The sequence below is a fragment of the Dipteris shenzhenensis genome, chromosome 20 (genome assembly GCF_047967505.1).
Source record: "Dipteris shenzhenensis isolate YYH24624 ecotype China chromosome 20, Dip_SZ_1.0, whole genome shotgun sequence".
NCBI lineage: Eukaryota > Viridiplantae > Streptophyta > Polypodiopsida > Gleicheniales > Dipteridaceae > Dipteris > Dipteris shenzhenensis.
Window position 1 is genome coordinate 9,805,726 of NC_141615.1, and position 7,473 is coordinate 9,813,198.

Below are 7,473 nucleotides of genomic sequence, written 5' to 3' on the forward strand. Positions count from 1 at the left end.
TTCTTGAAGGATGTAGCAAAACTTGAGGTAGAACTGGATGTAGCAAAAGTAATATTTGAATCAGCAAAAAGGCAGTGAATCGGCATTGGAGAGCACTATAAAGCAAGCTCAAGTTTTTTGAGCAATGTGCAGCATGTGATTGAGAAGCTCCCAAGTTAGGGTCTCGGAGTTCTGAATCTAGTATCAACTCACCATCCCACAGGCTCTGCAACAACAGCAACTATGAACGTGAATATTGAATGGTGAGATTCTTAACTTCCATGTACAAATCGATATTTTAGTTTTTAGAGTTGGGTCCTCTTACAAGTAGTGTGTACTTACCCTTTCAATAAATGTGCAGGTGTGTTTTCTGTGGGCTTGGATTTTCTTAAGAAGCTATTGATGTGCTTTTTGCACCATGCTTGCACGCATACCACATCATGTATGCAGCATTCCATTTTTCTGAGAACTTGTAATATATTCATCTGTCCTGCAATGTATTGGTGTCAAATGCATGGTTGACTACCATAGGCTTTGACAAAGCAGGTATATTTTCTTCACTCTTTTTTTCTTATTACTTATTACTCAATAGAGTAATGACTGCTCAACATTTAGTAATATTAGCACCACCTAGCATGTAGTACTATATATCATTTAGTACTCAAAGGATAGCCTAAAAGGCTAAATTCTACTAAGCATTTAGTACCATTTAGCACTATCTAGCATTTAGTACTATTTAGTATTTAGTACTATTTAGTTTTTAGAACTATAATTTAGTATTTAGTTCTATTCATCATTTAGTACTATTCAGCATTTAATACTATTTATCATCTACTATTCAGCACTCTAAGTTAGCAGTTAGTACTATTTAATATGCAGCATTTAGTACTATTTAGTAGTATCAATAGTATTTAGTAGTATTTAGCACTAGTTAGCATTTAGTACTATTTAGTATCAGTAGTATTTAGCAATATTTAGTACTATTTAGTATCAGTAGTATTCAGTAGTATTTAGCACTAGTTAGCACTTAGTACTATTTAGTATTAGTAGTATTTAGTACCTTAGTTAGCACTTAGTATTATGTAGCAGTATTAGGATTAGCATTAGTAGTATTTAGCACTATTAGTAGCACTTAGCACTTAGTACTATTTAGTACCAATCACATCTGGACTCCAACACAACTAATGGAAATATGGCCCTTGAGGGTTCCCCTTTAGGAGCAAGGGATGTGTTGGAATATGTCCCTTGCCCCTAAAGGGGACCCCTCAAGGGCCATATTTTCTTTAGGTTTAAATACTACTATTTTTTTTATTATTGTCTATCTTTAAATAATCTATTTGCTTAGGGGAGTCACTCATCTTATGTAACCCTATCACGTGAGTTCAATAGAAGGATATTTTTAATTTCTAAAATTTACAGAATTTAACTTACATAAGGGATTATTTAAAATGATTTTAGACAAAAATTACAGATTTGTATAGAAAAAGGGTACATTTTATTAATGAAAAATCTACGAATAAGGGATTTTACAAATAACCCTTGAACACACATGATATAGAGAGTTTATATATAGTGACCCCCCGAGTCTATTTGCCTTTTGAAATTAGTTTCAAATAATTGTTCTTTTCCTTACACAAACAAGTAAAGACACCGAAATACCATGTCCAAAAAAGTTAAAGACTGGTACAAAGCAAGCTAAAGCTATTGAAAATGAGAAATGTGAAACTCCTAACATTTCAAATGTGTTCATAGACACCAAGAAAGAACAATAGGTAGAGGGCATGCCTCGTGTGGAAAAGCAGTAGGCAGTGGCACAGGGGAACCTAAAAGTTACAGAGGAGAGAGGTAGCACTGTTTTTTTTTCCTATGTGGCCAAAAGAGGGTATTTATTTTTATAAGTTCCTGTTTTATCTATTCCATTTATTCCTATTTTATATATTGCATCTATTCTTGTATTATATATTGTTCAGCAGATGAAAGTTTACCAGTTAAGGAAGCTCTAACTAAGATGAAGTGCCACATACAACACAAGAAGATATCTGTTGTGTGGTCATTGTACAGAAGCAAGAATATAGAGGAAAAGGAGGGTATGTATTTTTTTGTGAAGATGCACATTTACAGACTTTTGTGTACTTTTAGCCGGAAAAGTAATCGAGACCAGAGGCTAGAGGCTAAGTATGGCGACGCTCAAAGGCCATAGAGAAAAGGAGATCATGAGGGTGAAGGGATGTCATAGGGGTGAAAAAGGAATTAGAAGTGGAGGGAAGGAAAAGGGAGACTATGACACAAGGGGAAAGGGAGAGGGGGAAGAGAAGCATGTACATGATAGGAGGAGGAATGTTGAGATGTAGACATCAAGGGAAGAGAACCATCCTTTATTTGAAAGAAGGGATGAGAGGGAAATATCAAAATACTAGCTAGGTGGCTTTACAAGAATGAGCGTGTCTCATCAAGGAATAGCCCCTTCCTTTTATAGCCAAAAGAGGGGGTCTCTCCACATTAATGTATCCTCCCATATGCATGGTGTGTGTGGAAAAGTCTCCCATGTGGGCTAGGTGGTTACGCACTCTCAATTGTGTGCGACAAATCTTTGCCTCAATTTTCCACATAAATCAAGCCGCATATCTCAAGTCTATGATACTCCCTTGGTCCCTTTCCAATTTTATAATATGTTCAAACCCCTAGGAGGACAAGTGGAGGGTTGGCACAAGGAATCTTGCCACCTCATCCTACTTTCCCCATTATTTAACTTGCTCTCTTAGACCTTCTATACCTCCCCCACATGGGCCTATCACATATGGAGGGAATAACTCAATATAATATCTATCTCCACCTATTTTATATTGCTTCTCCCATGGACTTTAAGCCATATTTCACTAAATGCAGCCTAGGTGGAGGGGTGGCACATGGAGGAGCCATGCCACCTTGCATTTTATAATATTACTATCATGGATTATGTAGAACACACCTTATGGGTCCTCTTACATGGAAGGGTGGCACATGGTCATGCCCTGCCACCTCAACCTTGGGCCCTATGCACACCATATTTTATTATACTATTGCCACATATACAAACACACATACATATTAATGCCTTTTTCCTTAGACAATTTTATCCATAACAGTTCCCCCCCCCAGGCAGGGAGTGCATAGCATTTCCATGCCTGGGCCCATCACGCACAAAGAAAGGCTTGAGGTAACGCTTGTTGATCACCTTCTTGCCATATGGTTCATGCAGCTCCTGAACTTGTACAGACCCATTGCTACGTTCTTTGATGACTTTGTATGGACCAACCCACAGTGGCAGAAACTTCTTATCCATTTGATGGTCCAATCTATTATCAAAGCATAGCACATCATCCCCCTCAGCAAAGTGTCTTTCCCATCCCTTGCGAATCTTAGCATCCAATCGGGCCTTTTGTCAATTCTTTTGGATCTCTGTTTGGTGTAGTGCAAGGCGTCAGGTTTCATCTAACTTCTCAAGTTGTACCAATCTGGCCTCTACCTGTTCATCTTCGGTCATCCTTTGTTCCTGTGCCAATCTCAAGGCCGGAATCTCTATCTCTAGTGGTAAAACTGCCTCAGTACCATACACCAACTCAAAAGGAGTGTGACCTGTAGATGTTTTATGAGTGATGTTGTAAGCCCACACGGCTTCACCTGATCCCATTGGCTCCTATTCCCTGCGGCCATTTTTCCCATGGTTTTACAAAGGAGGCCATTGGTCTGCTCTGTTTGACCCATGGATGCTGGATAATAGATGCTAGAAGTGTGATGATCAATACCCATGCGATCCATGAGTAACTCCACTGCTTCATTTAAGAATGGACTCCCATGGTCAGAGACTATCTCCATGGGTGTCCCAAACCTTGTGCAGATATGTTCAAAGATGAAATTTGAAACTGCCTTGCCATTTGCAGCAGAGAGGGCGATAGCTTCAGCCCACTTAATGACATACTGAGTGGCTACCAAAAGATACTTCTTTTTGCGGGCAGTCATGGGCAAGGGTCTGACAAAATCTATTCCCCACTTCTGAAACGGATGGATGGACATCACTGGGTGATGTTGCCCAGGACGCAAATCCTTCCTACCAAAGAATTGACATGGTTCACAGGTTTTGCAATACAAAGTGACATACTTGAACAAGGTCGGCCAATAGTATCCAGCATGTAAAATCTTCTTAGCTGTATAGTCACTGGCATAGTGGCCTCCACAAAATCCATCATGATAATGCTTCAATACATTAGGCACTTCATCTGCATCAATGGCCCGTCTTAGTACCCCATCCATGCCTTGACGGTACAACACCCCATCAAGGAGGGTGTAGCGCCTACTATCTCTGCGGATCTTCTTTCTCTCATAGCTAGTACTTTCTGAAGGAAAGGAGAAAGCAGTCAAAAACTTGTAGATACCACCATACCATGGATCCCCAACTTCTATGGCTGCTACAAGGGTTACATCAAGGCACTCCTCTAAATCAATCAAAGCATTCTTCAAGTTGGAACAACCCCCTTTTACAATTTTGAAAGAAAAATCATATTCTTGTAGAACTGCCAACCATTTGGCCAACCGGCCCATGGGATTTGGTGATTGAAGAACCTGCTTTGCAAGACCAGTGTCAGTGAGTATAAAAAAGGACTTTCCAGCCACATAATGCTTAAATTTCTCAATGCAAAACACCAAAGACAAGGCATGCTTGTTGGCCTCTGAATAGCGTCGCTCAGTGTCGAGCAATTGTCGAGAAGCAAATCGAACGGGATACATGAACCGATCTTCCCCTTGCTAGAGAAGAATACCTGCCAGAGTGTGTTTACCAAACCCAGGATTGATATAGAAGGTCTTTGAGCAGTTTGGATTGCGTAGAATGGGTTCTGAAGCCAGAGCATTCTTGATTTGTGCAAACCCTTGATCACAATCCGCATCCCAAGAGAAATCAACCCCATCTTTTAATAGCATAGTCATGGGCCGTGTCAAAGCAGCATATTGATCAATGAAGCGGCGATAGTATCCTGCTAGATTAACAAATGAGCGTACCTGACGTTGGGTTGTAGGCAGGGAGAGCTTGAGGATGGCTTCTCCCTTCTCGGGGTCAGGCTTGATGCCCTCGGATGAGACAACATATCCCAATAACCTCCCTTAAGTGGCTCCAATGGTGCATTTCTCAGGGTTGAGACTGCCATTTGCATCATTGACCCTTTCGAAGGCCAATCTAACCTTCATAATGTGCTCCTTACGTGACGAGAATATACAAAAATCATCTAAAAACACCTCCAAGAAATCCCCCAAATAAGGAGCAAACACCATCTGCATAAATCTTTGAAAGGTAGCAGGAGCATTGGTGAGGCCAAATGGCATTACTTTGAATGCAAATGTCCCCCAGGGCGTGGCAAATGTGGTTTTAAGCACATCTTCCTCGGCAATTTTGATTTGATAAAACCCCGAGTAACCATCACAGAAAGTATACATCTCATGACCACTTACCTTCTCAAGAATGAGGTCTTGAAAGGGTAGAGGATGATGATCCCTCTTGGTGGCAGCATTGAGCTTCTTATAGTCGATGCAGACCCGCCACTTGTTGTTTTTCTTTGGGATGACTACCACTGGTGAAACCCATTTAGTATTGTGAACCGGAACAATAAACCCAGCCTCTACAAGCTTCTGCAACTCTGAGCGCAAAGCATCAGTCTGCAGGGGCCCTGATCTCCGATACTTCTAAGCCACAGGCTTTGCATCAAGCTTCAGCTCTATCTTGTGCTCTATGGCAGTCACATGGCGAAGGTGGTGGTAGCTAGTTGCAAAGAGGTCAGGGAAATCTTTGAACATTTCAAGAAACTCATCTTTCTCACCTGGAGTGAGGTGTGGAGAAAGCGTTGATTCGAGTTGTTGAGGACTAGCTGTTATCTTTTCTGCAGGTGGTAGGGTCGGAGACACCCCCATCATGTAGACTTCCTCCTCTGAGAATTCCTCCCGCCCATCTGATTCTTCCATGGACTCAGACACTGAGGATGAGAGAGTATCACTGTCATGCTCCTCTTCTTCTTCCAGTTCCATGGCACCAGGTTGCACCGGGATTTTCTCCTTGGAAGCACCAAAAGACATGTGTCCTGTCTTCCAATAGCTGACTACATCACGTTTTCTCAACCATGATCGGCGCCAAGGGGAACGGGGGGAGGGGGAGGGGGAGGGGGAGGGGGGAGGGGGGAGGGGGAAGAGGTAGAGGTGGATGCCAAAATGTAGGTGGCTAGGGAAAGGGCGGAGGCTAGAGGTAGGGGAGCGGATGAGGATGGGGGGACAATGGAGGTGGGGGTGGGGGTGGGGGTGGAGGTGGAGGTGGAGGTGGGATGTAGAGGTAGAGGTGGAGGTGGATCGGTGGTGGCAGCGCGAGCTCTAGCTCTAGAGGCTCTCTTGCACTCACGAGCCTTCCGCTTGCACTCCTTGTCAATGAGATTCGGGGGGGGGTTCCTACATCTTTCACGTGTATTAGCTCTACGGCTTTGAGAACCCATTCTCAATGAAAGTAGGATGGAAGGTGTGACAAAGTGATGAGGAGGCAAGAATGGCTAAGAATGGGTGAAATGAACCAAAACGTGGTGTCTTATAGAGAGCCTCAACTCATCCACTAGATTGCTCTTAGATTGCTCTTCATTATTATTGGTGGAGAAGGTGCTAAGATTGAAACTAATTGGCTGGAATCCAACGTTAATTTCGAATATTTGCATCGTTTGATTTTATTCCAGTTTTGTACCTTCAAATACCTCGATCGAGGTATGCTATGCCCAGGTCATATACCTCGATCGAGGTATTCAATGCCTGATGTAGGTATAAACCTCAATCGAGGTACCCCTCGGTCATAGCACATACCCCTCGGTCATATACCTCGATCGAGGTATTCTATGCCTCATGCAGGTCATATACCTCGATCGAGGTATTCTATGCCTCGCACATCGTGATGTGTATACATGTGGCTGATGTGGCACCATGCATGGTCATGATGTGGCAATATAGTCTCTTCCATGATGTGGAAAGGTGATGTGGCATGATGAGTTGGCATTCATGAGGTGGTAGATTGACATGGCAAATTGAGGTGGAGGGATTGGCGACGTGGCAAGTTTGACGAGGTATGCCAAGGTGGCAAGGTGTGATGACATGGCTCATGATGTGGAATGATGAGGTGGCACATGTGGCAACACGTGTGGCAATGTAAGGTGACATGGCAAGGAGTGATGTCACATCTCCTTGATGACATGGCACCACGTGGTCTAACAACGTGGCATGGTTGCAAGGAAAAAATAGATGACTCAGCCTTCCGCATGGGCAGCATGCACACTCCAAAGGCTTGCCACTAGGGCTGGTGATGCTCCTAGCCTACCTCACCAAGCCTAATACCAAGCCTACCTTGTCTTGGTATTAGGCTTGGGTGGCCCTTTTTCTCCCACAAAAGGAAGATTTCACTCTTGGAGGCCATATCGTATGTTTCCCTTACTCAAATTTAAC